Consider the following 8493-nt stretch of genomic DNA (forward strand, 5'->3'; position numbering starts at 1 on the left):
ATTGAGTTGGTGATGCCCTCCAATCAACTCATCCTCTGTCGCCCCTTTTTCTCCTGCCCTCAATCTTTTCCAGCATCAGAGTCTTTTTCAATGAGAAGCCTCTTCACATCAGGCAGCCAAAGTACTGGAGCTTCAGCTTCAGCATCAGTCCTTCCAATGAATATTCGGGGTTGATTTCCCACAGGATTGACTGGTTTAATCTCCTTGCCGTCCAAGGGACTCTCAAGAGTCTTCTCCAGCAGCACATTTTGAAAGCTTCAGTTCGGTGCTCAGCCTTCTTTATGGTTCAACTCTCACATCCATACATGACTACTTGGAAGAATTTAAGAAATCTGGTCTCGGAGGTGCATTTTTCCACTGATGCGGAGCAACCATTTTCTCCAATAGGTTGTGAGGAAACGAGCAACCCCTGTTGGTTTCAAGGGTGATAACAGCCTTTTCGCAAAGACGTTCTGCTGATTCTCCAGTAGGGGTCAGTGGTGAGGTAGGTACAATTCCTCAAATATCCTAGTTACCCAGTGAGTTTTAACTGTAAAGAAGACATAAAATAGGAGACAAGTGTTAAAGAGTGAGCCAGCAATAGGCCAGGTATATCTCGTCTGTTTTTAATGTACACATTAGTGAACTATTGAACACGTAAAAAGTATTTATCTGGAAAAAGGTAAACGTTTGTTGTTTGCTTACACAAAATTTGAATCCGTTAGTTGTACAGAAAAGTTAGGTTCCCTTAAAATCATGGCGATGTAAAATAAACAAAAGAGACGGGGTCTCGCTATGTTGCCCAGGCTGGAGTACAGTGGCTATTCACAGGCGCGATCCCACTACTGATCAGCACGGGAGTTTTGACCTGCTCCGTTTCCGACCTGGGCCGGTTCACCCCTCCTTAGGCAACCTGGTGGTCCCCCGCTCCCGGGAGGTCACCATATTGATGCCGAACTTAGTGCGGACACCCGATCGGCATAGCGCACTGCAGCCCAGAACTCCTGAGCTCAAGCGATCCTCCAGCCTCAGCCTCCCGAGTAGCTGGGACTACAGGCGCGCGCCACCGCGCCCGGCGATGAGAAACCTCGGCAGGGAGATACTAGACGTTGCGGTATTGTGACGTCATCTGGGGGCGGGGCGAAGTAGAGACTGTGCAGGCATAAGACACGCCCAGCGCACGGTGGGCCGGGAGGCTGAGGCCATGTGACGTCATGGGGCGGGTATCCCCCTGGTCTGTTTGCAAGCTTGGAACTCGCACCTTTTCCTGTTCCTGCCTCGGCTCCTGGTGTTTTGCTTGGACTACTGTATTTTCATTTAAGAAAAGTTTGTCGGTTGGCTCATAGTGCTCATAGGTGTTGTGTTCGGACACGCAGGTAGCACAAAAGGAAATGCAGTGCGCGGTCCCTCAGCATTGCCTTTCTTCAGCAGATCTTAAACACGTGCTGCACGCTGTGAAGAAGTTATTTACGAAGGAACCGGACCTTCTGTCCCTAAATCTACCATTGTCCACAGCAAGCATTTAGGAGGTGCCTTCGCTGTACCAAGAAATGTGATCCATAGTAGCGGGGATTGGGGTCTGCAGAAGAGCTGGAGGCCAGCTCAATGTTCACTGTTGAAGGGAGCGTGGGGGAGCCGTCTGTTCATTGCCCGTTATTGTTGGGGGAAAAAAATCTAGTATTGGAGTAGACTGTGCAAGAATTAGTATTTGGCAACCTGAAGTCTTTTAGGAACAAGACTAGGTTAGGAAGGCATAAAGCGGAAGGAGGAAAAAAGAATTTCCAGCCATGGTAGTTCTGCAATCAGCAGACCTTTTCTGTTTTATACAGGCAATCTTGGCCATCTTCTTTTTCTCTTAAAAACTAGTCCAAATTCCCCCTCCACTTCCCCCGTTGCAGCAGATTATTTTGCTCCCTCTTCATAGATAATTTAAAGGCCATCAGAAACACCTCAACTCCTTGTTACTCCACTCTCCTCTAAAATTTATCTTTACATTTTCTTTTATATATCTATTTAAATTTATTTATTTTTGTATTTTTAAAAATTTATTTTTAATTGGAGGATAATTGCTTTACAGTATTGTATTAGTCTCTGACATATATCAACATGAATCAGCCATAGATATACATATAGCCCTGGAGGAGGGCATGGCAACCCACTCCAATATTCTTGCCTGGAGAATCCCCACGGACAGAGGAGCCTGGTGGGCTGCAGTCCATGGGGTCGCAAAGAGCTGGACACAACTGAGCAACTAAGCACTGCATAGCACATACATATATCCATCCTCTCCCTCTTGAATCTCCCTCCCACCTCCCTTTCCATCCAGGCCATCTAGGTTGTCACAGAGCACCTGATTTGAGCCCCCTGCTTCATACAGCAAATTCCCACTGGCTGGCTGTTTTACAGATGGTAATGCATATGTTTCCATGCTACTCTCTCCTTTCACCCCACCCTCTCCTTCCCTTACTGTGTCCACAAATCTGTTCTCTACATCTTTGTCTCGATTGCTGCCCTGCAGATAGGTTCATCAGTACCATCTTTCTAGATTCCATATATACGCATTAATATATGATATTTGTTTCTCTCTTTCTAAAAGACTTACTTCACTCTGTATAACAGGCTTTAGGTTCATCTACCTGATTAGGACTGACTCAGATGTGTTCTTTTTTATGGATGAGTAATATTCCATTTAATATATGTACCACAGCTTCTTTATCCTTTCATTTGTCCATGGGCATCGAGGTTGCTTTCTTGTCCTAGCTATTGTAAACAGCGCTGCAAAGAACACTGGGGTACATGCATCTCTTTCAATTATTGTTTTCTCAGGTTATATGCCCAGTAGTGGGATTGCTGGGTTATATGGTAGTTTCATTCCTAGTTTTTAAAGGAATCTCCATACTGCTCTCCATAGTGATTCTATCAATTTACATTCCCACTAACAGTGCAAGAGGATTCTCTTTTCTCCACACCCTTTCCAGCATTTATTCTTGGTAGATTTTTGATGATAGCCATTCTGATTGGTGTGAGGTGATACCTCATTGTAGTTTTAATTAAATGGAACACTTCACGAATTTTCATGTCATCCTTGTGGAAGGGCCATGCTATTTGTCTCTGTATTGTTCCAATTTTAGTATATGTGCTGCTGAAGTGAGCACTATCTTTACATTTTCAAAGAAGGGCAACTCTTTGTTGTCTCTTCCTGTCAATTGCTCCTATCAAATTCTTCCATCAGTTATTTCCACACCCATCTTCGCTCCCTGTCTCCCCTCCCCTCTTATATAGACTCTAAGCTTTCTTTCAAGTCTCCTTTGACCTTGCCTCTCTTTCCAAATAAAATCTGTTTTCATGGTTGCCCTTCCTGAAAGCATGTTCTACAGTTACTACATTCACTTCCTAACATTCTGTCTTCAGACCACAGCCCACTACTCACTGAAATTATTATAAGGTTCCCGTATCTAAGCCTCCTAATTGGCAGTTCTAAGGGATCTTTCAGACTATGCGACATAATTTACGCCCTGCTCAGCCATCTGAACTACTTGTGACCACTACCTGCTCCCTGAAGGTTTCTCCCTGGTTCTTGCTGACAGCCCCTGCTGGGCCCTCTAAAGTTTTGCTGCTCTTTCTGCCCACTGTATAAATGTTATTCTTTGGAGTTCCTCCTAAACCTTCTCTGTAGTTTCTTCATGCTCTTCATGACTGATCTCACCAGTTTTCAAGGTTCTCAAATCTATAGCTCCAATGTGATGGTCTTTCCAGAGCTCCAGATCTGTATTTCAAGCTGCCTACTAGGTGTTATACTGAAATTATTCAAAACTTCATATTCAACATGTACAAACAAAACTGATCATCTTCTGGTCCCTTCCTCCAAACGGTTTCTAACTTCTCTACCAATACATCTAGTTGGTCACTTCAGAACTCTCTGAATCATTCTTAACCACTGTTTGATTCATTTAACACCAGGTAAAATTTATTTTTTGTCTATCCAATAATGAGCAGTGTGCTAGGTAATGGAGATATCATGGTGACGAAAAGGAACACAGTGAGGAGACAGAACATAGCAAAAAAAAAAAAAAGGTTACAAGTTGTGTTAAGTGCCATAAAGGAAACAAAGTGCTGAGATAAAAACAATAATGGCAGGAAAAGGGGAGAGGACCTACTTTAGAGAAAGCAATCATGTAAGCAGATGGGGTAGCGGGGGTAGGAAATCCCTGGAAAGAGAGAACCATGCATGACTTTCCTGACATTTTGGCCTAAGTCATTCTGTGATCCAACCTTGGTCACAATGCTTATCCTTGAACAAGTCTCTAATGAATGATCTTAAGGGAAAAAAAGAATGCAGGAACAAGTGACTGTTATCAGGCAAGAGAAGTAACAAAAGCAAAGATAATAAATTATTTATAAAGACTCCCAGTTCTGTTTCAGTAGTAAAGATTAGCCTGAAGTGCTTAACTCCTAGATCAACTGGAACCTAAGGGATGATGATGTTGACCATGGATCAGACCCTGATGACTTTAATCAGCTAAAGCTTCAGTTCAGTTCAGTTGCTCAGTCGTGTCCGACTCTTTGCGACCCCATGAATCGCAGCACGCCAGGCCTCCCTGTCCATCACCAACTCCCGGAGTTCACTCAGACTCACGTCCATCAAGTCAGTGATGCCATCTAACCATCTCATCCTCTGTCATCCACTTCTCCTCCTGCCCCCAATCCCTCCCAGCATCAGAGTCTTTTCCAATGAGTCAACTCTTCGCATGAGGTGGCCAAAGTACTGAAGTTTCAGCTTCAGCATCATTCCTTCCAAAGAAATCCCAGGGCTGATCTCCTTCAGAATGGACTGAGTGGATCTCCTTGCAGTCCAAGGGACTCTCAAGAGTCTCCTCCAACACCACAGTTCAAAAGCATCAATTCTTCGGTGCTCAGCCTTCTTCACAGTCGAACTCTCACATCCATACATGACCACAGGAAAAACCATAGCCTTGACTAGACGGACCTTTGTTGGCAAAGTAATGTCTCTGCTTTTGAATATGCTATCTAGGTTGGTCATAACTTTTCTTCCAAAGAGTAAGCATCTTTTAATTTCATGGCTGCAGTCACCATCTGCAGTGATTTGGAGCCCAAAAAATTGAAGTCTGACACTGTTTCCACTGTTTCCCCATCTATTTCCCATGAAGTGATGGGACCAGATGCCATGATCTTTGTTTTCTGAATGTTGAGCTTTAAGCCAACTTTTTCACTCTCCTCTTTCACTTTCATCAAGAGGCTTTTTAGTTCTTCTTCACTTTCTGCCATAAGGGTGGTGTCATCTGCATATCTGAGGTTATTGATATTTGTCCCGGCAATCTTGATTCCAGCTTGTGTTTCTTCCAGTCCAGCGTTTCTCATGATGTACTCTGCATAGAAGTTAAATAAGCAGGGTGACAGTATACAGCCTTGACGTACTCCTTTTCCTATTTGAAATGAGTCTGTTGTTCCATGTCCAGTTCTAACTGTTGCTTCTTGACCTGCATACAGATTTCTCAAGAAGCAGGTCAGGTGGTCTGGTATTCCCATCTCTTTCAGAATTTTCCACAGTTTATTGTGATCCACACAGTCAAAGGCTTTGGCATAGTCAATAAAGCAGAAATAGATGTTTTTCTGGAACTCTCTTGCTTTTTTCATGATCCAGCGGATGTTGGCAATTTGATTTCTGGTTCCTCTGCCTTTTCTAAAACCAGCTTGAACATCAGGAAGTTCACGGTTTATGTATTGCTGAAGCCTGGCTTGGAGAATTTTGAGCATTAATTTACTAGCATGTGAGATGAGTGCAATTGTGCGGTAGTTTGAGCATTCTTTGACATTGCCTTTCTTTGGGACTGGAATGAAAATTGACCTTTTCCAGTCCTGTGGCCCCTGCTGAGTTTTCCAAATTTGCTGGCATATTGAGTGCAGCACTTTTACAGCATCATCTTTGAGGCTTTGAAATAGCTCAACTGGAATTCCATCACCTCCACTAGCTTTGTTCGTAGTGATGCTTTCTAAGGCCCACTTGACTTCACATTCCAGGATGTCTGGCTCTAGATGATTGATCACATCGTGATTATCTGGGTCATGAAGATCTTTTTTGTACAGTTCTGTGTATTCTTGCCACCTCTTTTTAATATCTTCTGCTTCTGTTAGGTCCATACCATTTCTGTCCTTTATCGAGCCCATCTTTGCATGAAATCTTCCCTTGGTATCTCTAAAGCTTGCTGCTGCTGCTGCTAAGTCACTTCAGTTGTGTCCAACTCTGTGCGACCCCAGAGATGGCAGCCCATCAGGCTCCCCCGTCCCTGGGATTCTCCAGGCAAAAACACTGGAGCGGGTTGCCATTTCCTTCTCCAATGCATGAAAGTGAAAAGTGAAAGTGAAGTCGCTCAGTCGTGTCCGACTCTTAGCAACCCCATGGACTGCAGCCTTCCAGGCTCCTCCGTCCATGGGATTTTCCAGGCAAGAGTACTGGAGTGGGGTGCCATTGCCTTCTCTCTAAAGCTTAGACTCTGCTTATCTTTGCAGTGATTCTGTGCTGGCTTCTCCTCTGCCTAAGCCCCTTCATGATTATGCATTTACCCTTAGCTTAAAGTTTTGCAGTTCTGAGCTCACTGCTTGGGAAAGATTCCTGGTGTTCTCCTTTTATGCTGCAATAAATAAATCCTTCCTTCTTTTAATCTTTGGCTTGGATCAACACCCACCAAGAGAACAGAGTTTTTGGGTAACAGCTAGATAAGCCTCCTTGAGGAGGTGTCATTTAAATTGAGACCTGAAGAATGAGGCATCAGTTAGGGTACTTCAATTGCAAGCAGTAAGGACTGTCTGTAAACTGAAGTAACAAACTCCACTTAAGAAGGGACTAACTGGAAGGAAAGAGAAGTGTGAAGTAAAAATTTATATTTTATGAAAAAAATTAAAAAAATAAAATGTTTTATGGCAAGACGAGAAAAATTTAAATATAAAAATTCTGCCTTTTGCCCTCCTCTCTCCTGCCACCGTGCATACTGTATCTGCATCATGCATTAACCAAACCATCCCCATCAGCAGGAACATCTCCCCAACCTTAAACAGCAACATTCTCCTAGCATCAACAAGGCAACTCCTTCAAAGATAACATTTCTTCTTGGTCTTGTAAGGAAGGGGTCACATGACCTACCACATGGCATTTAGATCTGGATTATGTAATCTGTCAATATACATCATTTGATGTCCCAAAAAAACTTATAACTGTGCCTATACTTCTACAATATTTCTCAGATACACTGATATCTGATATCTCAGATATCTTTCTGATACACTCTTCCTGAGTTATAATCCTCAAATTTGGCTGGAATAAAAATTTCCAGTTCTTAGATTGACTAACTTTTTTGTCGACAGAAGAAATGTGGCAGAATGATAGCTGTCCCCCCAAGTCTGTTCTTTCCTTTTACCAAACTAATAAATTTTCAGTTGAGCACATGAAGCCCCTGCTAGAGACCACTTTTCCTAGTTTCTCTTAAAGCCAAGTGTGGTCAAGTTCTCAGCAACAGAGTATGAGTAAAAGTGATACGTGCCACTTCTGCATCACTTGCTGAAAAATAAATCAACTCTGCTCTTTTGCCGTTCCCCCAGCACTGAAGTGAAGTCGCTCAGTCGAGTCCAACTCTTTGCCACCCCATGGACTGTAGCCTGCCAGGCTTCTCTGTCCATGGGATTTTCCAGGCAAGAAAACTAGTGTGGGTTGCCATTTCCTTCTTCAGGGGATCTTCCCAACCCAGGGATCGAATCCATATCTCCCGCATTGTAGGCAGATGCTCTTACTGTCTGAGCCACCAGGGAAGTCTCCCCAAGCACTAGATGGCGCCAATGCAAACCTCTGGCAATGCCCCAGCTTTAATCATGCAAATAAGGAAAATGATGGAGAAGGCAATGGCAACCCACTCCAGCACTCTTGCCTGGAAAATCCCATGGACGGAGGAGCCTGGTAGGCTGCAGTCCATGGGGTCGCTAGGAGTCGGACATGACTGGGCGACTTCACTTTCACTTTTCACTTTCATGCATTGGAGAAGGAAATGGCAACCCACTCCAGTGTTTTTGCCTGGAGAATCCCAGGGATGGGGGAGCCCGGTGGGCTGCTGTCTCTGGGGTCGCACAGAGTCGGGCACGACTGAAGAGACTTAGCAGCAGTAGCAAGGAAAATGATACCACGCTAATGGCAGAAAACGAAGAGCAACTGAAATGCTTCTTGATGAGGATGAAATTGGAGAGTGAAAAAGCTGGCTTAAAACTCAACATTCAGAAAACTAAGATCATGGCATCCGGTCCCATCACTTCATGGCAAATAGATGGAGAAAAAGTGGAAACAATGATGGACTTAATTTTCTTGGGCTTCTAAATCACTGCAGACAGTGACTGCAGCTGTGAAATTAAAAGATGCTTGCTCCTTGAAAGAAAAGCTATGACAAATCTAGATAGCATATTAAAAAGCAGAGACATCTTTGCCAACAAGGGTCCATATAGTCAAAGCTATGG

The 8493-nt window shown here is 43.7% G+C and overlaps 1 non-coding gene across 1 annotated transcript; it reads right to left on the reverse strand.

The window, feature by feature from the left end:
• Positions 1–3027: 3027 nt before the first annotated feature.
• LOC128054948 (U6 spliceosomal RNA) lies at positions 3028–3134 on the reverse strand. The gene has a single exon (XR_008200085.1). It is a non-coding gene; the product is annotated as a U6 spliceosomal RNA (small nuclear RNA).
• Positions 3135–8493: the final 5359 nt, after the last annotated feature.

Source organism: Budorcas taxicolor, chromosome 10, assembly GCF_023091745.1.
Source record: "Budorcas taxicolor isolate Tak-1 chromosome 10, Takin1.1, whole genome shotgun sequence".
Taxonomy (NCBI): Eukaryota; Metazoa; Chordata; class Mammalia; order Artiodactyla; family Bovidae; genus Budorcas; species Budorcas taxicolor.